This window comes from Hypomesus nipponensis, chromosome 28 (assembly GCF_054491055.1).
Source record: "Hypomesus nipponensis isolate SF chromosome 28, ASM5449105v1, whole genome shotgun sequence".
In the NCBI taxonomy this organism is placed as follows: domain Eukaryota; kingdom Metazoa; phylum Chordata; class Actinopteri; order Osmeriformes; family Osmeridae; genus Hypomesus; species Hypomesus nipponensis.
Window position 1 is genome coordinate 782501 of NC_140388.1, and position 15000 is coordinate 797500.

Genomic DNA, 15000 nt, shown 5'->3' on the forward strand with positions numbered 1-15000 from the left:
GCTCATTCACTTAGAAACTGACATCTTGCAATATGCACAAGTAGTCCTTCATGAAAGGGGCTGGAAGCTGTTTTCATTTTGACACGAGAGAGAGAGAGAGAGAGAGAGACTACCTTGCATTGTCAATTGCTAAATCTGTATATGGATAAGTAGCCTATGGTTGTCAACTTATTTCGTACGGCCATACCAGCCTGGCAACGCCCGATCTCGTCTGATCTCGGAAGCTAAGCAGGGTCGGGCCTGGTTAGTACTTGGATGGGAGACCGCCTGGGAATACCAGGTGCTGTATGCTCTTTTGCTCATTCACTTAGAAACTGACATCTTGCAATATGCACAAGTAGTCCTTCATGAAAGGGGCTGGAAGCTGTTTTCATTTTGACACGAGAGAGAGAGAGAGAGAGAGAGAGAGAGAGACTACCTTGCATTGTCAATTGCTAAATCTGTATATGGATAAGTAGCCTATGGTTGTCAACTTATTTCGTACGGCCATACCAGCCTGGCAACGCCCGATCTCGTCTGATCTCGGAAGCTAAGCAGGGTCGGGCCTGGTTAGTACTTGGATGGGAGACCGCCTGGGAATACCAGGTGCTGTATGCTCTTTTGCTCATTCACTTAGAAACTGAAATCTTGCAATATGCACAAGTAGTCCTTCATGAAAGGGGCTGGAAGCTGTTTTCATTTTGACACGAGAGAGAGAGAGAGAGAGAAAGAGACCACCTTGCATTGTCAATTGCTAAATCTGTATATGGATAAGTAGCCTATGGTTGTCAACTTATTTCGTACGGCCATACCAGCCTGGCAACGCCCGATCTCGTCTGATCTCGGAAGCTAAGCAGGGTCGGGCCTGGTTAGTACTTGGATGGGAGACCGCCTGGGAATACCAGGTGCTGTATGCTCTTTTGCTCATTCACTTAGAAACTGACATCTTGCAATATGCACAAGTAGTCCTTCATGAAAGGGGCTGGAAACTGTTTTCATTTTGACACGAGAGAGAGAGAGAGAGAGAGAGAGAGAGAGAGACCACCTTGCATTGTCAATTGCTAAATCTGTATATGGATAAGTAGCCTATGGTTGTCAACTTATTTCGTACGGCCATACCAGCCTGGCAACGCCCGATCTCGTCTGATCTCGGAAGCTAAGCAGGGTCGGGCCTGGTTAGTACTCGGATGGGAGACCGCCTGGGAATACCAGGTGCTGTATGCTCTTTTGCTCATTCACTTAGAAACTGACATCTTGCAATATGCACAAGTAGTCCTTCATGAAAGGGGCTGGAAGCTGTTTTCATTTTGACACGAGAGAGAGAGAGAGAGAGAGAGAGAGAGAGACTACCTTGCATTGTCAATTGCTAAATCTGTATATGGATAAGTAGCCTATGGTTGTCAACTTATTTCGTACGGCCATACCAGCCTGGCAACGCCCGATCTCATCTGATCTCGGAAGCTAAGCAGGGTCGGGCCTGGTTAGTACTTGGATGGGAGACCGCCTGGGAATACCAGGTGCTGTATGCTCTTTTGCTCATTCACTTAGAAACTGACATCTTGCAATATGCACAAGTAGTCCTTCATGAAAGGGGCTGGAAGCTGTTTTCATTTTGACACGAGAGAGAGAGAGAGACTACCTTGCATTGTCAATTGCTAAATCTGTATATGGATAAGTAGCCTATGGTTGTCAACTTATTTGGTACGGCCATACCACCCTGGCAACGCCCGATCTCGTCTGATCTCGGAAGCTAAGCAGGGTCGGGCCTGGTTAGTACTTGGATGGGAGACCGCCTGGGAATACCAGGTGCTGTATGCTCTTTTGCTCATTCACTTAGAAACTGACATCTTGCAATATGCACAAGTAGTCCTTCATGAAAGGGGCTGGAAGCTGTTTTCATTTTGACACGAGAGATAGAGAGAGAGAGACTAACTTGCATTGTCAATTGCTAAATCTGTATATGGATAAGTAGCCTATGGTTGTCAACTTATTTCGTACGGCCATACCAGCCTGGCAACGCCTGATCTCGTCTGATCTCGGAAGCTAAGCAGGGTCGGGCCTGGTTAGTACTTGGATGGGAGACCGCCTGGGAATACCAGGTGCTGTATGCTCTTTTGCTCATTCACTTAGAAACTGACATCTTGCAATATGCACAAGTAGTCCTTCATGAAAGGGGCTGGAAGCTGTTTTCATTTTGACACGAGAGAGAGAGAGAGAGAGAGAGACTACCTTGCATTGTCAATTGCTAAATCTGTATATGGATAAGTAGCCTATGGTTGTCAACTTATTCGGTACGGCCAAACCACCCTGGCAACGCCCGATCTCGTCTGATCTCGGAAGCTAAGCAGGGTCGGGCCTGGTTAGTACTTGGATGGGAGACCGCCTGGGAATACCAGGTGCTGTATGCTCTTTTGCTCATTCACTTAGAAACTGACATCTTGCAATATGCACAAGTAGTCCTTCATGAAAGGGGCTGGAAGCTGTTTTCATTTTGACACGAGAGATAGAGAGAGAGAGACTAACTTGCATTGTCAATTGCTAAATCTGTATATGGATAAGTAGCCTATGGTTGTCAACTTATTTCGTACGGCCATACCAGCCTGGCAACGCCCGATCTCGTCTGATCTCGGAAGCTAAGCAGGGTCGGGCCTGGTTAGTACTTGGATGGGAGACCGCCTGGGAATACCAGGTGCTGTATGCTCTTTTGCTCATTCACTTAGAAACTGACATCTTGCAATATGCACAAGTAGTCCTTCATGAAAGGGGCTGGAAACTGTTTTCATTTTGACACGAGAGAGAGAGAGAGAGAGAGAGAGAGAGAGAGAGAGAGAGAGAGAGAGAGACCACCTTGCATTGTCAATTGCTAAATCTGTATATGGATAAGTAGCCTATGGTTGTCAACTTATTTCGTACGGCCATACCAGCCTGGCAACGCCCGATCTCGTCTGATCTCGGAAGCTAAGCAGGGTCGGGCCTGGTTAGTACTTGGATGGGAGACCGCCTGGGAATACCAGGTGCTGTATGCTCTTTTGCTCATTCACTTAGAAACTGACATCTTGCAATATGCACAAGTAGTCCTTCATGAAAGGGGCTGGAAGCTGTTTTCATTTTGACACGAGAGAGAGAGAGAGAGAGAGAGAGAGAGAGACTACCTTGCATTGTCAATTGCTAAATCTGTATATGGATAAGTAGCCTATGGTTGTCAACTTATTTCGTACGGCCATACCAGCCTGGCAACGCCCGATCTCGTCTGATCTCGGAAGCTAAGCAGGGTCGGGCCTGGTTAGTACTTGGATGGGAGACCGCCTGGGAATACCAGGTGCTGTATGCTCTTTTGCTCATTCACTTAGAAACTGAAATCTTGCAATATGCACAAGTAGTCCTTCATGAAAGGGGCTGGAAGCTGTTTTCATTTTGACACGAGAGAGAGAGAGAGAGAGAAAGAGACCACCTTGCATTGTCAATTGCTAAATCTGTATATGGATAAGTAGCCTATGGTTGTCAACTTATTTCGTACGGCCATACCAGCCTGGCAACGCCCGATCTCGTCTGATCTCGGAAGCTAAGCAGGGTCGGGCCTGGTTAGTACTTGGATGGGAGACCGCCTGGGAATACCAGGTGCTGTATGCTCTTTTGCTCATTCACTTAGAAACTGACATCTTGCAATATGCACAAGTAGTCCTTCATGAAAGGGGCTGGAAGCTGTTTTCATTTTGACACGAGAGATAGAGAGAGAGAGACTAACTTGCATTGTCAATTGCTAAATCTGTATATGGATAAGTAGCCTATGGTTGTCAACTTATTTCGTACGGCCATACCAGCCTGGCAACGCCCGATCTCGTCTGATCTCGGAAGCTAAGCAGGGTCGGGCCTGGTTAGTACTTGGATGGGAGACCGCCTGGGAATACCAGGTGCTGTATGCTCTTTTGCTCATTCACTTAGAAACTGACATCTTGCAATATGCACAAGTAGTCCTTCATGAAAGGGGCTGGAAACTGTTTTCATTTTGACACGAGAGAGAGAGAGAGAGAGAGAGAGAGAGAGAGAGAGAGAGAGAGAGAGAGAGACCACCTTGCATTGTCAATTGCTAAATCTGTATATGGATAAGTAGCCTATGGTTGTCAACTTATTTCGTACGGCCATACCAGCCTGGCAACGCCCGATCTCGTCTGATCTCGGAAGCTAAGCAGGGTCGGCCCTGGTTAGTACTTGGATGGGAGACCGCCTGGGAATACCAGGTGCTGTATGCTCATTCACTTAGAAACTGAAATCTTGCAATATGCACAAGTAGTCCTTCATGAAAGGGGCTGGAAGCTGTTTTCATTTTGACACGAGAGGGAGAGAGAGAGAGAGAGACCACCTTGCATTGTCAATTGCTAAATCTGTATATGGATAAGTAGCCTATGGTTGTCAACTTATTTCGTACGGCCATACCAGCCTGGCAACGCCCGATCTCGTCTGATCTCGGAAGCTAAGCAGGGTTGGGCCTGGTTAGTACTTGGATGGGAGACCGCCTGGGAATACCAGGTGCTGTATGCTCTTTTGCTCATTCACTTAGAAACTGAAATCTTGCAATATGCACAAGTAGTCCTTCATGAAAGGGGCTGGAAGCTGTTTTCATTTTGACACGAGAGAGAGAGAGAGAGAGAGAGAGAGAGAGAGAGAGACTACCTTGCATTGTCAATTGCTAAATCTGTATATGGATAAGTAGCCTATGGTTGTCAACTTATTTCGTACGGCCATACCAGCCTGGCAACGCCCGATCACGTCTGATCTCGGAAGCTAAGCAGGGTCGGGCCTGGTTAGTACTTGGATGGGAGACCGCCTGGGAATACCAGGTGCTGTATGCTCTTTTGCTCATTCACTTAGAAACTGACATCTTGCAATATGCACAAGTAGTCCTTCATGAAAGGGGCTGGAAGCTGTTTTCATTTTGACACGAGAGAGAGAGAGAGAGAGAGAGAGAGACTACCTTGCATTGTCAATTGCTAAATCTGTATATGGATAAGTAGCCTATGGTTGTCAACTTATTTCGTACGGCCATACCAGCCTGGCAACGCCCGATCTCGTCTGATCTCGGAAGCTAAGCAGGGTTGGGCCTGGTTAGTACTTGGATGGGAGACCGCCTGGGAATACCAGGTGCTGTATGCTCTTTTGCTCATTCACTTAGAAACTGAAATCTTGCAATATGCACAAGTAGTCCTTCATGAAAGGGGCTGGAAGCTGTTTTCATTTTGACACGAGAGAGAGAGAGAGAGACCACCTTGCATTGTCAATTGCTAAATCTGTATATGGATAAGTAGCCTATGGTTGTCAACTTATTTCGTACGGCCATACCAGCCTGGCAACGCCCGATCACGTCTGATCTCGGAAGCTAAGCAGGGTCGGGCCTGGTTAGTACTTGGATGGGAGACCGCCTGGGAATACCAGGTGCTGTATGCTCTTTTGCTCATTCACTTAGAAACTGACATCTTGCAATATGCACAAGTAGTCCTTCATGAAAGGGGCTGGAAGCTGTTTTCATTTTGACACGAGAGATAGAGAGAGAGAGACTAACTTGCATTGTCAATTGCTAAATCTGTATATGGATAAGTAGCCTATGGTTGTCAACTTATTTCGTACGGCCATACCAGCCTGGCAACGCCCGATCTCGTCTGATCTCGGAAGCTAAGCAGGGTCGGGCCTGGTTAGTACTTGGATGGGAGACCGCCTGGGAATACCAGGTGCTGTATGCTCTTTTGCTCATTCACTTAGAAACTGACATCTTGCAATATGCACAAGTAGTCCTTCATGAAAGGGGCTGGAAACTGTTTTCATTTTGACACGAGAGAGAGAGAGAGAGAGAGAGAGAGAGAGAGAGAGAGAGACCACCTTGCATTGTCAATTGCTAAATCTGTATATGGATAAGTAGCCTATGGTTGTCAACTTATTTCGTACGGCCATACCAGCCTGGCAACGCCCGATCTCGTCTGATCTCGGAAGCTAAGCAGGGTTGGGCCTGGTTAGTACTTGGATGGGAGACCGCCTGGGAATACCAGGTGCTGTATGCTCTTTTGCTCATTCACTTAGAAACTGAAATCTTGCAATATGCACAAGTAGTCCTTCATGAAAGGGGCTGGAAGCTGTTTTCATTTTGACACGAGAGAGAGAGAGAGAGACCACCTTGCATTGTCAATTGCTAAATCTGTATATGGATAAGTAGCCTATGGTTGTCAACTTATTTCGTACGGCCATACCAGCCTGGCAACGCCCGATCACGTCTGATCTCGGAAGCTAAGCAGGGTCGGGCCTGGTTAGTACTTGGATGGGAGACCGCCTGGGAATACCAGGTGCTGTATGCTCTTTTGCTCATTCACTTAGAAACTGACATCTTGCAATATGCACAAGTAGTCCTTCATGAAAGGGGCTGGAAGCTGTTTTCATTTTGACACGAGAGATAGAGAGAGAGAGACTAACTTGCATTGTCAATTGCTAAATCTGTATATGGATAAGTAGCCTATGGTTGTCAACTTATTTCGTACGGCCATACCAGCCTGGCAACGCCCGATCTCGTCTGATCTCGGAAGCTAAGCAGGGTCGGGCCTGGTTAGTACTTGGATGGGAGACCGCCTGGGAATACCAGGTGCTGTATGCTCTTTTGCTCATTCACTTAGAAACTGACATCTTGCAATATGCACAAGTAGTCCTTCATGAAAGGGGCTGGAAACTGTTTTCATTTTGACACGAGAGAGAGAGAGAGAGAGAGAGAGAGAGAGAGAGAGACCACCTTGCATTGTCAATTGCTAAATCTGTATATGGATAAGTAGCCTATGGTTGTCAACTTATTTCGTACGGCCATACCAGCCTGGCAACGCCCAATCTCGTCTGATCTCGGAAGCTAAGCAGGGTCGGCCCTGGTTAGTACTTGGATGGGAGACCGCCTGGGAATACCAGGTGCTGTATGCTCATTCACTTAGAAACTGAAATCTTGCAATATGCACAAGTAGTCCTTCATGAAAGGGGCTGGAAGCTGTTTTCATTTTGACACGAGAGGGAGAGAGAGAGAGAGAGAGAGACTACCTTGCATTGTCAATTGCTAAATCTGTATATGGATAAGTAGCCTATGGTTGTCAACTTATTTCGTACGGCCATACCAGCCTGGCAACGCCCGATCTCGTCTGATCTCGGAAGCTAAGCAGGGTTGGGCCTGGTTAGTACTTGGATGGGAGACCGCCTGGGAATACCAGGTGCTGTATGCTCTTTTGCTCATTCACTTAGAAACTGAAATCTTGCAATATGCACAAGTAGTCCTTCATGAAAGGGGCTGGAAGCTGTTTTCATTTTGACACGAGAGAGAGAGAGAGAGAGAGAGAGAGAGACTACCTTGCATTGTCAATTGCTAAATCTGTATATGGATAAGTAGCCTATGGTTGTCAACTTATTTCGTACGGCCATACCAGCCTGGCAACGCCCGATCACGTCTGATCTCGGAAGCTAAGCAGGGTCGGGCCTGGTTAGTACTTGGATGGGAGACCGCCTGGGAATACCAGGTGCTGTATGCTCTTTTGCTCATTCACTTAGAAACTGACATCTTGCAATATGCACAAGTAGTCCTTCATGAAAGGGGCTGGAAGCTGTTTTCATTTTGACACGAGAGAGAGAGAGAGAGAGAGAGAGAGACTACCTTGCATTGTCAATTGCTAAATCTGTATATGGATAAGTAGCCTATGGTTGTCAACTTATTTCGTACGGCCATACCAGCCTGGCAACGCCCGATCTCGTCTGATCTCGGAAGCTAAGCAGGGTTGGGCCTGGTTAGTACTTGGATGGGAGACCGCCTGGGAATACCAGGTGCTGTATGCTCTTTTGCTCATTCACTTAGAAACTGAAATCTTGCAATATGCACAAGTAGTCCTTCATGAAAGGGGCTGGAAGCTGTTTTCATTTTGACACGAGAGAGAGAGAGAGAGACCACCTTGCATTGTCAATTGCTAAATCTGTATATGGATAAGTAGCCTATGGTTGTCAACTTATTTCGTACGGCCATACCAGCCTGGCAACGCCCGATCTCGTCTGATCTCGGAAGCTAAGCAGGGTCGGGCCTGGTTAGTACTTGGATGGGAGACCGCCTGGGAATACCAGGTGCTGTATGCTCTTTTGCTCATTCACTTAGAAACTGACATCTTGCAATATGCACAAGTAGTCCTTCATGAAAGGGGCTGGAAACTGTTTTCATTTTGACACGAGAGAGAGAGAGAGAGAGAGAGAGAGAGAGAGAGAGAGACCACCTTGCATTGTCAATTGCTAAATCTGTATATGGATAAGTAGCCTATGGTTGTCAACTTATTTCGTACGGCCATACCAGCCTGGCAACGCCCGATCTCGTCTGATCTCGGAAGCTAAGCAGGGTCGGGCCTGGTTAGTACTTGGATGGGAGACCGCCTGGGAATACCAGGTGCTGTATGCTCTTTTGCTCATTCACTTAGAAACTGACATCTTGCAATATGCACAAGTAGTCCTTCATGAAAGGGGCTGGAAGCTGTTTTCATTTTGACACGAGAGAGAGAGAGAGAGAGAGAGACTACCTTGCATTGTCAATTGCTAAATCTGTATATGGATAAGTAGCCTATGGTTGTCAACTTATTTCGTACGGCCATACCAGCCTGGCAACGCCCGATCTCGTCTGATCTCGGAAGCTAAGCAGGGTCGGGCCTGGTTAGTACTTGGATGGGAGACCGCCTGGGAATACCAGGTGCTGTATGCTCTTTTGCTCATTCACTTAGAAACTGACATCTTGCAATATGCACAAGTAGTCCTTCATGAAAGGGGCTGGAAGCTGTTTTCATTTTGACACGAGAGAGAGAGAGAGAGAGAGAGACTACCTTGCATTGTCAATTGCTAAATCTGTATATGGATAAGTAGCCTATGGTTGTCAACTTATTTCGTACGGCCATACCAGCCTGGCAACGCCCGATCTCGTCTGATCTCGGAAGCTAAGCAGGGTCGGGCCTGGTTAGTACTTGGATGGGAGACCGCCTGGGAATACCAGGTGCTGTATGCTCTTTTGCTCATTCACTTAGAAACTGAAATCTTGCAATATGCACAAGTAGTCCTTCATGAAAGGGGCTGGAAGCTGTTTTCATTTTGACACGAGAGAGAGAGAGAGAGAGAGACCACCTTGCATTGTCAATTGCTAAATCTGTATATGGATAAGTAGCCTATGGTTGTCAACTTATTTCGTACGGCCATACCAGCCTGGCAACGCCCGATCTCGTCTGATCTCGGAAGCTAAGCAGGGTCGGGCCTGGTTAGTACTTGGATGGGAGACCGCCTGGGAATACCAGGTGCTGTATGCTCTTTTGCTCATTCACTTAGAAACTGACATCTTGCAATATGCACAAGTAGTCCTTCATGAAAGGGGCTGGAAGCTGTTTTCATTTTGACACGAGAGAGAGAGAGAGAGAGAGAGACTACCTTGCATTGTCAATTGCTAAATCTGTATATGGATAAGTAGCCTATGGTTGTCAACTTATTTCGTACGGCCATACCAGCCTGGCAACGCCCAATCTCGTCTGATCTCGGAAGCTAAGCAGGGTCGGGCCTGGTTAGTACTTGGATGGGAGACCGCCTGGGAATACCAGGTGCTGTATGCTCTTTTGCTCATTCACTTAGAAACTGACATCTTGCAATATGCACAAGTAGTCCTTCATGAAAGGGGCTGGAAACTGTTTTCATTTTGACACGAGAGAGAGAGAGAGAGAGAGAGAGAGACCACCTTGCATTGTCAATTGCTAAATCTGTATATGGATAAGTAGCCTATGGTTGTCAACTTATTTCGTACGGCCATACCAGCCTGGCAACGCCCGATCACGTCTGATCTCGGAAGCTAAGCAGGGTCGGGCCTGGTTAGTACTTGGATGGGAGACCGCCTGGGAATACCAGGTGCTGTATGCTCTTTTGCTCATTCACTTAGAAACTGACATCTTGCAATATGCACAAGTAGTCCTTCATGAAAGGGGCTGGAAGCTGTTTTCATTTTGACACGAGAGAGAGAGAGAGAGAGAGAGAGAGAGAGAGAGAGAGAGAGAGAGACCACCTTGCATTGTCAATTGCTAAATCTGTATATGGATAAGTAGCCTATGGTTGTCAACTTATTTCGTACGGCCATACCAGCCTGGCAACGCCCGATCTCGTCTGATCTCGGAAGCTAAGCAGGGTCGGGCCTGGTTAGTACTTGGATGGGAGACCGCCTGGGAATACCAGGTGCTGTATGCTCTTTTGCTCATTCACTTAGAAACTGACATCTTGCAATATGCACAAGTAGTCCTTCATGAAAGGGGCTGGAAGCTGTTTTCATTTTGACACGAGAGAGAGAGAGAGAGAGAGAGACTACCTTGCATTGTCAATTGCTAAATCTGTATATGGATAAGTAGCCTATGGTTGTCAACTTATTTCGTACGGCCATACCAGCCTGGCAACGCCCAATCTCGTCTGATCTCGGAAGCTAAGCAGGGTCGGGCCTGGTTAGTACTTGGATGGGAGACCGCCTGGGAATACCAGGTGCTGTATGCTCTTTTGCTCATTCACTTAGAAACTGACATCTTGCAATATGCACAAGTAGTCCTTCATGAAAGGGGCTGGAAACTGTTTTCATTTTGACACGAGAGAGAGAGAGAGAGAGAGACCACCTTGCATTGTCAATTGCTAAATCTGTATATGGATAAGTAGCCTATGGTTGTCAACTTATTTCGTACGGCCATACCAGCCTGGCAACGCCCGATCACGTCTGATCTCGGAAGCTAAGCAGGGTCGGGCCTGGTTAGTACTTGGATGGGAGACCGCCTAGGAATACCAGGTGCTGTATGCTCTTTTGCTCATTCACTTAGAAACTGACATCTTGCAATATGCACAAGTAGTCCTTCATGAAAGGGGCTGGAAGCTGTTTTCATTTTGACACGAGAGAGAGAGAGAGAGAGAGAGAGAGAGAGAGAGACCACCTTGCATTGTCAATTGCTAAATCTGTATATGGATAAGTAGCCTATGGTTGTCAACTTATTTCGTACGGCCATACCAGCCTGGCAACGCCCGATCACGTCTGATCTCGGAAGCTAAGCAGGGTCGGGCCTGGTTAGTACTTGGATGGGAGACCGCCTGGGAATACCAGGTGCTGTATGTTCTTTTGCTCATTCACTTAGAAACTGACATCTTGCAATATGCACAAGTAGTCCTTCATGAAAGGGGCTGGAAACTGTTTTCATTTTGACACGAGAGAGAGAGAGAGAGAGAGACCACCTTGCATTGTCAATTGCTAAATCTGTATATGGATAAGTAGCCTATGGTTGTCAACTTATTTCGTACGGCCATACCAGCCTGGCAACGCCCGATCACGTCTGATCTCGGAAGCCAAGCAGGGTCGGGCCTGGTTAGTACTTGGATGGGAGACCGCCTGGGAATACCAGGTGCTGTATGCTCTTTTGCTCATTCACTTAGAAACTGACATCTTGCAATATGCACAAGTAGTCCTTCATGAAAGGGGCTGGAAGCTGTTTTCATTTTGACACGAGAGAGAGAGAGAGAGAGAGAGAGAGACCACCTTGCATTGTCAATTGCTAAATCTGTATATGGATAAGTAGCCTATGGTTGTCAACTTATTTCGTACGGCCATACCAGCCTGGCAACGCCCGATCACGTCTGATCTCGGAAGCTAAGCAGGGTCGGGCCTGGTTAGTACTTGGATGGGAGACCGCCTGGGAATACCAGGTGCTGTATGCTCTTTTGCTCATTCACTTAGAAACTGACATCTTGCAATATGCACAAGTAGTCCTTCATGAAAGGGGCTGGAAGCTGTTTTCATTTTGACACGAGAGAGAGAGAGAGAGAGAGAGACTACCTTGCATTGTCAATTGCTAAATCTGTATATGGATAAGTAGCCTATGGTTATCAACTTATTTCGTACGGCCATACCAGCCTGGCAACGCCCGATCTCGTCTGATCTCGGAAGCTAAGCAGGGTCGGGCCTGGTTAGTACTTGGATGGGAGACCGCCTGGGAATACCAGGTGCTGTATGCTCTTTTGCTCATTCACTTAGAAACTGACATCTTGCAATATGCACAAGTAGTCCTTCATGAAAGGGGCTGGAAGCTGTTTTCATTTTGACACGAGAGAGAGAGAGAGAGAGAGAGACTACCTTGCATTGTCAATTGCTAAATCTGTATATGGATAAGTAGCCTATGGTTGTCAACTTATTTCGTACGGCCATACCAGCCTGGCAACGCCCGATCTCGTCTGATCTCGGAAGCTAAGCAGGGTCGGGCCTGGTTAGTACTTGGATGGGAGACCGCCTGGGAATACCAGGTGCTGTATGCTCTTTTGCTCATTCACTTAGAAACTGACATCTTGCAATATGCACAAGTAGTCCTTCATGGAAGGGGCTGGAAGCTGTTTTCATTTTGACACGAGAGAGAGAGAGAGAGAGAGAGAGAGAGAGAGACTACCTTGCATTGTCAATTGCTAAATCTGTATATGGATAAGTAGCCTATGGTTGTCAACTTATTTCGTACGGCCATACCAGCCTGGCAACGCCCGATCTCGTCTGATCTCGGAAGCTAAGCAGGGTCGGGCCTGGTTAGTACTTGGATGGGAGACCGCCTGTGAATACCAGGTGCTGTATGCTCTTTTGCTCATTCACTTAGAAACTGACATCTTGCAATATGCACAAGTAGTCCTTCATGGAAGGGGCTGGAAGCTGTTTTCATTTTGACACGAGAGAGAGAGAGAGAGAGAGAGAGAGAGAGAGAGAGAGAGAGAGAGAGAGAGAGAGAGACTACCTTGCATTGTCAATTGCTAAATCTGTATATGGATAAGTAGCCTATGGTTGTCAACTTATTTCGTACGGCCATACCAGCCTGGCAACGCCCGATCTCGTCTGATCTCGGAAGCTAAGCAGGGTCGGGCCTGGTTAGTACTTGGATGGGAGACCGCCTGTGAATACCAGGTGCTGTATGCTCTTTTGCTCATTCACTTAGAAACTGACATCTTGCAATATGCACAAGTAGTCCTTCATGAAAGGGGCTGGAAGCTGTTTTCATTTTGACACGAGAGAGAGAGAGAGAGAGAGAGAGAGAGACCACCTTGCATTGTCAATTGCTAAATCTGTATATGGATAAGTAGCCTATGGTTGTCAACTTATTTCGTACGGCCATACCAGCCTGGCAACGCCCGATCTCGTCTGATCTCGGAAGCTAAGCAGGGTCGGGCCTGGTTAGTACTTGGATGGGAGACCGCCTGTGAATACCAGGTGCTGTATGCTCTTTTGCTCATTCACTTAGAAACTGACATCTTGCAATATGCACAAGTAGTCCTTCATGAAAGGGGCTGGAAGCTGTTTTCATTTTGACACGAGAGAGAGAGAGAGAGAGAGACTACCTTGCATTGTCAATTGCTAAATCTGTATATGGATAAGTAGCCTATGGTTGTCAACTTATTTCGTACGGCCATACCAGCCTGGCAACGCCCGATCTCGTCTGATCTCGGAAGCTAAGCAGGGTCGGGCCTGGTTAGTACTTGGATGGGAGACCGCCTGGGAATACCAGGTGCTGTATGCTCTTTTGCTCATTCACTTAGAAACTGACATCTTGCAATATGCACAAGTAGTCCTTCATGAAAGGGGCTGGAAGCTGTTTTCATTTTGACACGAGAGAGAGAGAGAGAGAGAGAGAGAGAGACCACCTTGCATTGTCAATTGCTAAATCTGTATATGGATAAGTAGCCTATGGTTGTCAACTTATTTCGTACGGCCATACCAGCCTGGCAACGCCCGATCTCGTCTGATCTCGGAAGCTAAGCAGGGTCGGGCCTGGTTAGTACTTGGATGGGAGACCGCCTGTGAATACCAGGTGCTGTATGCTCTTTTGCTCATTCACTTAGAAACTGACATCTTGCAATATGCACAAGTAGTCCTTCATGAAAGGGGCTGGAAGCTGTTTTCATTTTGACACGAGAGAGAGAGAGAGAGAGAGAGAGAGAGACCACCTTGCATTGTCAATTGCTAAATCTGTATATGGATAAGTAGCCTATGGTTGTCAACTTATTTCGTACGGCCATACCAGCCTGGCAACGCCCGATCACGTCTGATCTCGGAAGCTAAGCAGGGTCGGGCCTGGTTAGTACTTGGATGGGAGACCGCCTGGGAATACCAGGTGCTGTATGCTCTTTTGCTCATTTACTTAGAAACTGACATCTTGCAATATGCACAAGTAGTCCTTCATGAAAGGGGCTGGAAGCTGTTTTCATTTTGACACGAGAGAGAGAGAGAGAGAGAGAGAGAGACTACCTTGCATTGTCAATTGCTAAATCTGTATATGGATAAGTAGCCTATGGTTGTCAACTTATTTCGTACGGCCATACCAGCCTGGCAACGCCCGATCTCGTCTGATCTCGGAAGCTAAGCAGGGTCGGGCCTGGTTAGTACTTGGATGGGAGACCGCCTGGGAATACCAGGTGCTGTATGCTCTTTTGCTCATTCACTTAGAAACTGACATCTTGCAATATGCACAAGTAGTCCTTCATAAAAGGGGCTGGAAGCTGTTTTCATTTTGACACGAGAGAGAGAGAGAGAGAGAGACCACCTTGCATTGTCAATTGCTAAATCTGTATATGGATAAGTAGCCTATGGTTGTCAACTTATTTCGTACGGCCATACCAGCCTGGCAACGCCCGATCACGTCTGATCTCGGAAGCTAAGCAGGGTCGGGCCTGGTTAGTACTTGGATGGGAGACCGCCTGGGAATACCAGGTGCTGTATGCTCTTTTGCTCATTCACTTAGAAACTGAAATCTTGCAATATGCACAAGTAGTCCTTCATGAAAGGGGCTGGAAGCTGTTTTCATTTTGACACGAGAGAGAGAGAGAGAGACCACCTTGCGTTGTCAATTGCTAAATCTGTATATGGATAAGTAGCCTATGGTTGTCAACTTATTTCGTACGGCCATACCAGCCTGGCAACGCCCGATCTCGTCTGATCTCGGAAGCTAAGCAGGGTCG

At 47.0% G+C, this 15000-nt stretch overlaps 47 non-coding genes and 3 pseudogenes across 47 annotated transcripts in view; all 50 read left to right on the forward strand.

Annotated features, from left to right (window-relative positions):
- The first annotated feature begins 173 nt into the window (after positions 1-173).
- On the forward strand, positions 174-292 carry LOC146217911 (5S ribosomal RNA). Its single transcript, XR_014751404.1, has one exon. It is a non-coding gene; the product is annotated as a 5S ribosomal RNA (ribosomal RNA).
- A 186-nt stretch (positions 293-478) lies between these two features.
- Positions 479-597, forward strand: LOC146217912 (5S ribosomal RNA). The gene has a single exon (XR_014751405.1). It is a non-coding gene; the product is annotated as a 5S ribosomal RNA (ribosomal RNA).
- A 180-nt stretch (positions 598-777) lies between these two features.
- Positions 778-896, forward strand: LOC146217913 (5S ribosomal RNA). Its single transcript, XR_014751406.1, has one exon. It is a non-coding gene; the product is annotated as a 5S ribosomal RNA (ribosomal RNA).
- A 188-nt stretch (positions 897-1084) lies between these two features.
- On the forward strand, positions 1085-1203 carry LOC146217914 (5S ribosomal RNA). Its single transcript, XR_014751923.1, has one exon. It is a non-coding gene; the product is annotated as a 5S ribosomal RNA (ribosomal RNA).
- Positions 1204-1389: 186 nt separating this feature from the next.
- On the forward strand, positions 1390-1508 carry LOC146217915 (5S ribosomal RNA). Its single transcript, XR_014753127.1, has one exon. It is a non-coding gene; the product is annotated as a 5S ribosomal RNA (ribosomal RNA).
- Positions 1509-1678: 170 nt separating this feature from the next.
- LOC146217916 (5S ribosomal RNA) lies at positions 1679-1797 on the forward strand. The gene has a single exon (XR_014751874.1). It is a non-coding gene; the product is annotated as a 5S ribosomal RNA (ribosomal RNA).
- Positions 1798-1971: 174 nt separating this feature from the next.
- Positions 1972-2090, forward strand: LOC146217917 (5S ribosomal RNA). The gene has a single exon (XR_014752412.1). It is a non-coding gene; the product is annotated as a 5S ribosomal RNA (ribosomal RNA).
- Positions 2091-2268: 178 nt separating this feature from the next.
- On the forward strand, positions 2269-2387 carry LOC146217918 (5S ribosomal RNA). The gene has a single exon (XR_014752590.1). It is a non-coding gene; the product is annotated as a 5S ribosomal RNA (ribosomal RNA).
- Positions 2388-2561: 174 nt separating this feature from the next.
- LOC146217919 (5S ribosomal RNA) lies at positions 2562-2680 on the forward strand. The gene has a single exon (XR_014751408.1). It is a non-coding gene; the product is annotated as a 5S ribosomal RNA (ribosomal RNA).
- Positions 2681-2886: 206 nt separating this feature from the next.
- LOC146217920 (5S ribosomal RNA) lies at positions 2887-3005 on the forward strand. Its single transcript, XR_014751409.1, has one exon. It is a non-coding gene; the product is annotated as a 5S ribosomal RNA (ribosomal RNA).
- A 186-nt stretch (positions 3006-3191) lies between these two features.
- Positions 3192-3310, forward strand: LOC146217921 (5S ribosomal RNA). Its single transcript, XR_014751410.1, has one exon. It is a non-coding gene; the product is annotated as a 5S ribosomal RNA (ribosomal RNA).
- Positions 3311-3490: 180 nt separating this feature from the next.
- Positions 3491-3609, forward strand: LOC146217922 (5S ribosomal RNA). Its single transcript, XR_014751411.1, has one exon. It is a non-coding gene; the product is annotated as a 5S ribosomal RNA (ribosomal RNA).
- Positions 3610-3783: 174 nt separating this feature from the next.
- LOC146217923 (5S ribosomal RNA) lies at positions 3784-3902 on the forward strand. The gene has a single exon (XR_014751412.1). It is a non-coding gene; the product is annotated as a 5S ribosomal RNA (ribosomal RNA).
- Positions 3903-4110: 208 nt separating this feature from the next.
- Positions 4111-4229, forward strand: LOC146217924 (5S ribosomal RNA). The gene has a single exon (XR_014752826.1). It is a non-coding gene; the product is annotated as a 5S ribosomal RNA (ribosomal RNA).
- Positions 4230-4399: 170 nt separating this feature from the next.
- Positions 4400-4518, forward strand: LOC146217925 (5S ribosomal RNA). The gene has a single exon (XR_014751451.1). It is a non-coding gene; the product is annotated as a 5S ribosomal RNA (ribosomal RNA).
- Positions 4519-4710: 192 nt separating this feature from the next.
- Positions 4711-4829, forward strand: LOC146217926 (5S ribosomal RNA). Its single transcript, XR_014752133.1, has one exon. It is a non-coding gene; the product is annotated as a 5S ribosomal RNA (ribosomal RNA).
- A 182-nt stretch (positions 4830-5011) lies between these two features.
- LOC146217927 (5S ribosomal RNA) lies at positions 5012-5130 on the forward strand. The gene has a single exon (XR_014751462.1). It is a non-coding gene; the product is annotated as a 5S ribosomal RNA (ribosomal RNA).
- A 172-nt stretch (positions 5131-5302) lies between these two features.
- LOC146217928 (5S ribosomal RNA) lies at positions 5303-5421 on the forward strand. Its single transcript, XR_014752134.1, has one exon. It is a non-coding gene; the product is annotated as a 5S ribosomal RNA (ribosomal RNA).
- A 174-nt stretch (positions 5422-5595) lies between these two features.
- LOC146217929 (5S ribosomal RNA) lies at positions 5596-5714 on the forward strand. Its single transcript, XR_014751413.1, has one exon. It is a non-coding gene; the product is annotated as a 5S ribosomal RNA (ribosomal RNA).
- Positions 5715-5910: 196 nt separating this feature from the next.
- LOC146217930 (5S ribosomal RNA) lies at positions 5911-6029 on the forward strand. Its single transcript, XR_014751473.1, has one exon. It is a non-coding gene; the product is annotated as a 5S ribosomal RNA (ribosomal RNA).
- Positions 6030-6201: 172 nt separating this feature from the next.
- On the forward strand, positions 6202-6320 carry LOC146217931 (5S ribosomal RNA). The gene has a single exon (XR_014752135.1). It is a non-coding gene; the product is annotated as a 5S ribosomal RNA (ribosomal RNA).
- Positions 6321-6494: 174 nt separating this feature from the next.
- Positions 6495-6613, forward strand: LOC146217932 (5S ribosomal RNA). The gene has a single exon (XR_014751414.1). It is a non-coding gene; the product is annotated as a 5S ribosomal RNA (ribosomal RNA).
- A 192-nt stretch (positions 6614-6805) lies between these two features.
- On the forward strand, positions 6806-6924 carry LOC146217933 (5S ribosomal RNA; annotated as a pseudogene).
- Positions 6925-7098: 174 nt separating this feature from the next.
- Positions 7099-7217, forward strand: LOC146217934 (5S ribosomal RNA). The gene has a single exon (XR_014751485.1). It is a non-coding gene; the product is annotated as a 5S ribosomal RNA (ribosomal RNA).
- A 184-nt stretch (positions 7218-7401) lies between these two features.
- LOC146217935 (5S ribosomal RNA) lies at positions 7402-7520 on the forward strand. Its single transcript, XR_014752136.1, has one exon. It is a non-coding gene; the product is annotated as a 5S ribosomal RNA (ribosomal RNA).
- A 182-nt stretch (positions 7521-7702) lies between these two features.
- On the forward strand, positions 7703-7821 carry LOC146217936 (5S ribosomal RNA). Its single transcript, XR_014751497.1, has one exon. It is a non-coding gene; the product is annotated as a 5S ribosomal RNA (ribosomal RNA).
- A 172-nt stretch (positions 7822-7993) lies between these two features.
- LOC146217937 (5S ribosomal RNA) lies at positions 7994-8112 on the forward strand. Its single transcript, XR_014751415.1, has one exon. It is a non-coding gene; the product is annotated as a 5S ribosomal RNA (ribosomal RNA).
- Positions 8113-8306: 194 nt separating this feature from the next.
- LOC146217938 (5S ribosomal RNA) lies at positions 8307-8425 on the forward strand. Its single transcript, XR_014751416.1, has one exon. It is a non-coding gene; the product is annotated as a 5S ribosomal RNA (ribosomal RNA).
- A 178-nt stretch (positions 8426-8603) lies between these two features.
- On the forward strand, positions 8604-8722 carry LOC146217939 (5S ribosomal RNA). Its single transcript, XR_014751417.1, has one exon. It is a non-coding gene; the product is annotated as a 5S ribosomal RNA (ribosomal RNA).
- A 178-nt stretch (positions 8723-8900) lies between these two features.
- Positions 8901-9019, forward strand: LOC146217940 (5S ribosomal RNA). Its single transcript, XR_014751419.1, has one exon. It is a non-coding gene; the product is annotated as a 5S ribosomal RNA (ribosomal RNA).
- A 176-nt stretch (positions 9020-9195) lies between these two features.
- LOC146217941 (5S ribosomal RNA) lies at positions 9196-9314 on the forward strand. The gene has a single exon (XR_014751420.1). It is a non-coding gene; the product is annotated as a 5S ribosomal RNA (ribosomal RNA).
- Positions 9315-9492: 178 nt separating this feature from the next.
- Positions 9493-9611, forward strand: LOC146217942 (5S ribosomal RNA; annotated as a pseudogene).
- A 182-nt stretch (positions 9612-9793) lies between these two features.
- Positions 9794-9912, forward strand: LOC146217943 (5S ribosomal RNA). Its single transcript, XR_014752137.1, has one exon. It is a non-coding gene; the product is annotated as a 5S ribosomal RNA (ribosomal RNA).
- A 202-nt stretch (positions 9913-10114) lies between these two features.
- On the forward strand, positions 10115-10233 carry LOC146217944 (5S ribosomal RNA). Its single transcript, XR_014751421.1, has one exon. It is a non-coding gene; the product is annotated as a 5S ribosomal RNA (ribosomal RNA).
- A 178-nt stretch (positions 10234-10411) lies between these two features.
- On the forward strand, positions 10412-10530 carry LOC146217945 (5S ribosomal RNA; annotated as a pseudogene).
- A 176-nt stretch (positions 10531-10706) lies between these two features.
- Positions 10707-10825, forward strand: LOC146217946 (5S ribosomal RNA). The gene has a single exon (XR_014752748.1). It is a non-coding gene; the product is annotated as a 5S ribosomal RNA (ribosomal RNA).
- Positions 10826-11015: 190 nt separating this feature from the next.
- LOC146217947 (5S ribosomal RNA) lies at positions 11016-11134 on the forward strand. The gene has a single exon (XR_014751913.1). It is a non-coding gene; the product is annotated as a 5S ribosomal RNA (ribosomal RNA).
- A 176-nt stretch (positions 11135-11310) lies between these two features.
- On the forward strand, positions 11311-11429 carry LOC146217948 (5S ribosomal RNA). The gene has a single exon (XR_014752509.1). It is a non-coding gene; the product is annotated as a 5S ribosomal RNA (ribosomal RNA).
- Positions 11430-11611: 182 nt separating this feature from the next.
- On the forward strand, positions 11612-11730 carry LOC146217949 (5S ribosomal RNA). Its single transcript, XR_014752138.1, has one exon. It is a non-coding gene; the product is annotated as a 5S ribosomal RNA (ribosomal RNA).
- Positions 11731-11908: 178 nt separating this feature from the next.
- On the forward strand, positions 11909-12027 carry LOC146217950 (5S ribosomal RNA). Its single transcript, XR_014751422.1, has one exon. It is a non-coding gene; the product is annotated as a 5S ribosomal RNA (ribosomal RNA).
- A 178-nt stretch (positions 12028-12205) lies between these two features.
- Positions 12206-12324, forward strand: LOC146217951 (5S ribosomal RNA). The gene has a single exon (XR_014751423.1). It is a non-coding gene; the product is annotated as a 5S ribosomal RNA (ribosomal RNA).
- Positions 12325-12512: 188 nt separating this feature from the next.
- On the forward strand, positions 12513-12631 carry LOC146217952 (5S ribosomal RNA). The gene has a single exon (XR_014752364.1). It is a non-coding gene; the product is annotated as a 5S ribosomal RNA (ribosomal RNA).
- Positions 12632-12845: 214 nt separating this feature from the next.
- LOC146217953 (5S ribosomal RNA) lies at positions 12846-12964 on the forward strand. The gene has a single exon (XR_014752365.1). It is a non-coding gene; the product is annotated as a 5S ribosomal RNA (ribosomal RNA).
- Positions 12965-13148: 184 nt separating this feature from the next.
- Positions 13149-13267, forward strand: LOC146217954 (5S ribosomal RNA). Its single transcript, XR_014752366.1, has one exon. It is a non-coding gene; the product is annotated as a 5S ribosomal RNA (ribosomal RNA).
- Positions 13268-13443: 176 nt separating this feature from the next.
- Positions 13444-13562, forward strand: LOC146217955 (5S ribosomal RNA). Its single transcript, XR_014751424.1, has one exon. It is a non-coding gene; the product is annotated as a 5S ribosomal RNA (ribosomal RNA).
- A 184-nt stretch (positions 13563-13746) lies between these two features.
- Positions 13747-13865, forward strand: LOC146217956 (5S ribosomal RNA). The gene has a single exon (XR_014752367.1). It is a non-coding gene; the product is annotated as a 5S ribosomal RNA (ribosomal RNA).
- A 184-nt stretch (positions 13866-14049) lies between these two features.
- Positions 14050-14168, forward strand: LOC146217957 (5S ribosomal RNA). The gene has a single exon (XR_014752139.1). It is a non-coding gene; the product is annotated as a 5S ribosomal RNA (ribosomal RNA).
- A 182-nt stretch (positions 14169-14350) lies between these two features.
- LOC146217958 (5S ribosomal RNA) lies at positions 14351-14469 on the forward strand. Its single transcript, XR_014751425.1, has one exon. It is a non-coding gene; the product is annotated as a 5S ribosomal RNA (ribosomal RNA).
- A 176-nt stretch (positions 14470-14645) lies between these two features.
- Positions 14646-14764, forward strand: LOC146217959 (5S ribosomal RNA). Its single transcript, XR_014752141.1, has one exon. It is a non-coding gene; the product is annotated as a 5S ribosomal RNA (ribosomal RNA).
- Positions 14765-14936: 172 nt separating this feature from the next.
- The window catches only part of LOC146217960 (5S ribosomal RNA), a 119-nt gene continuing 55 nt past the window's right edge, over positions 14937-15000 (forward strand). Inside the window, exon 1 of the ribosomal RNA XR_014751426.1 lies at positions 14937-15000. This exon is cut by the window's right edge and continues 55 nt beyond it. This is a non-coding gene — a ribosomal RNA (5S ribosomal RNA).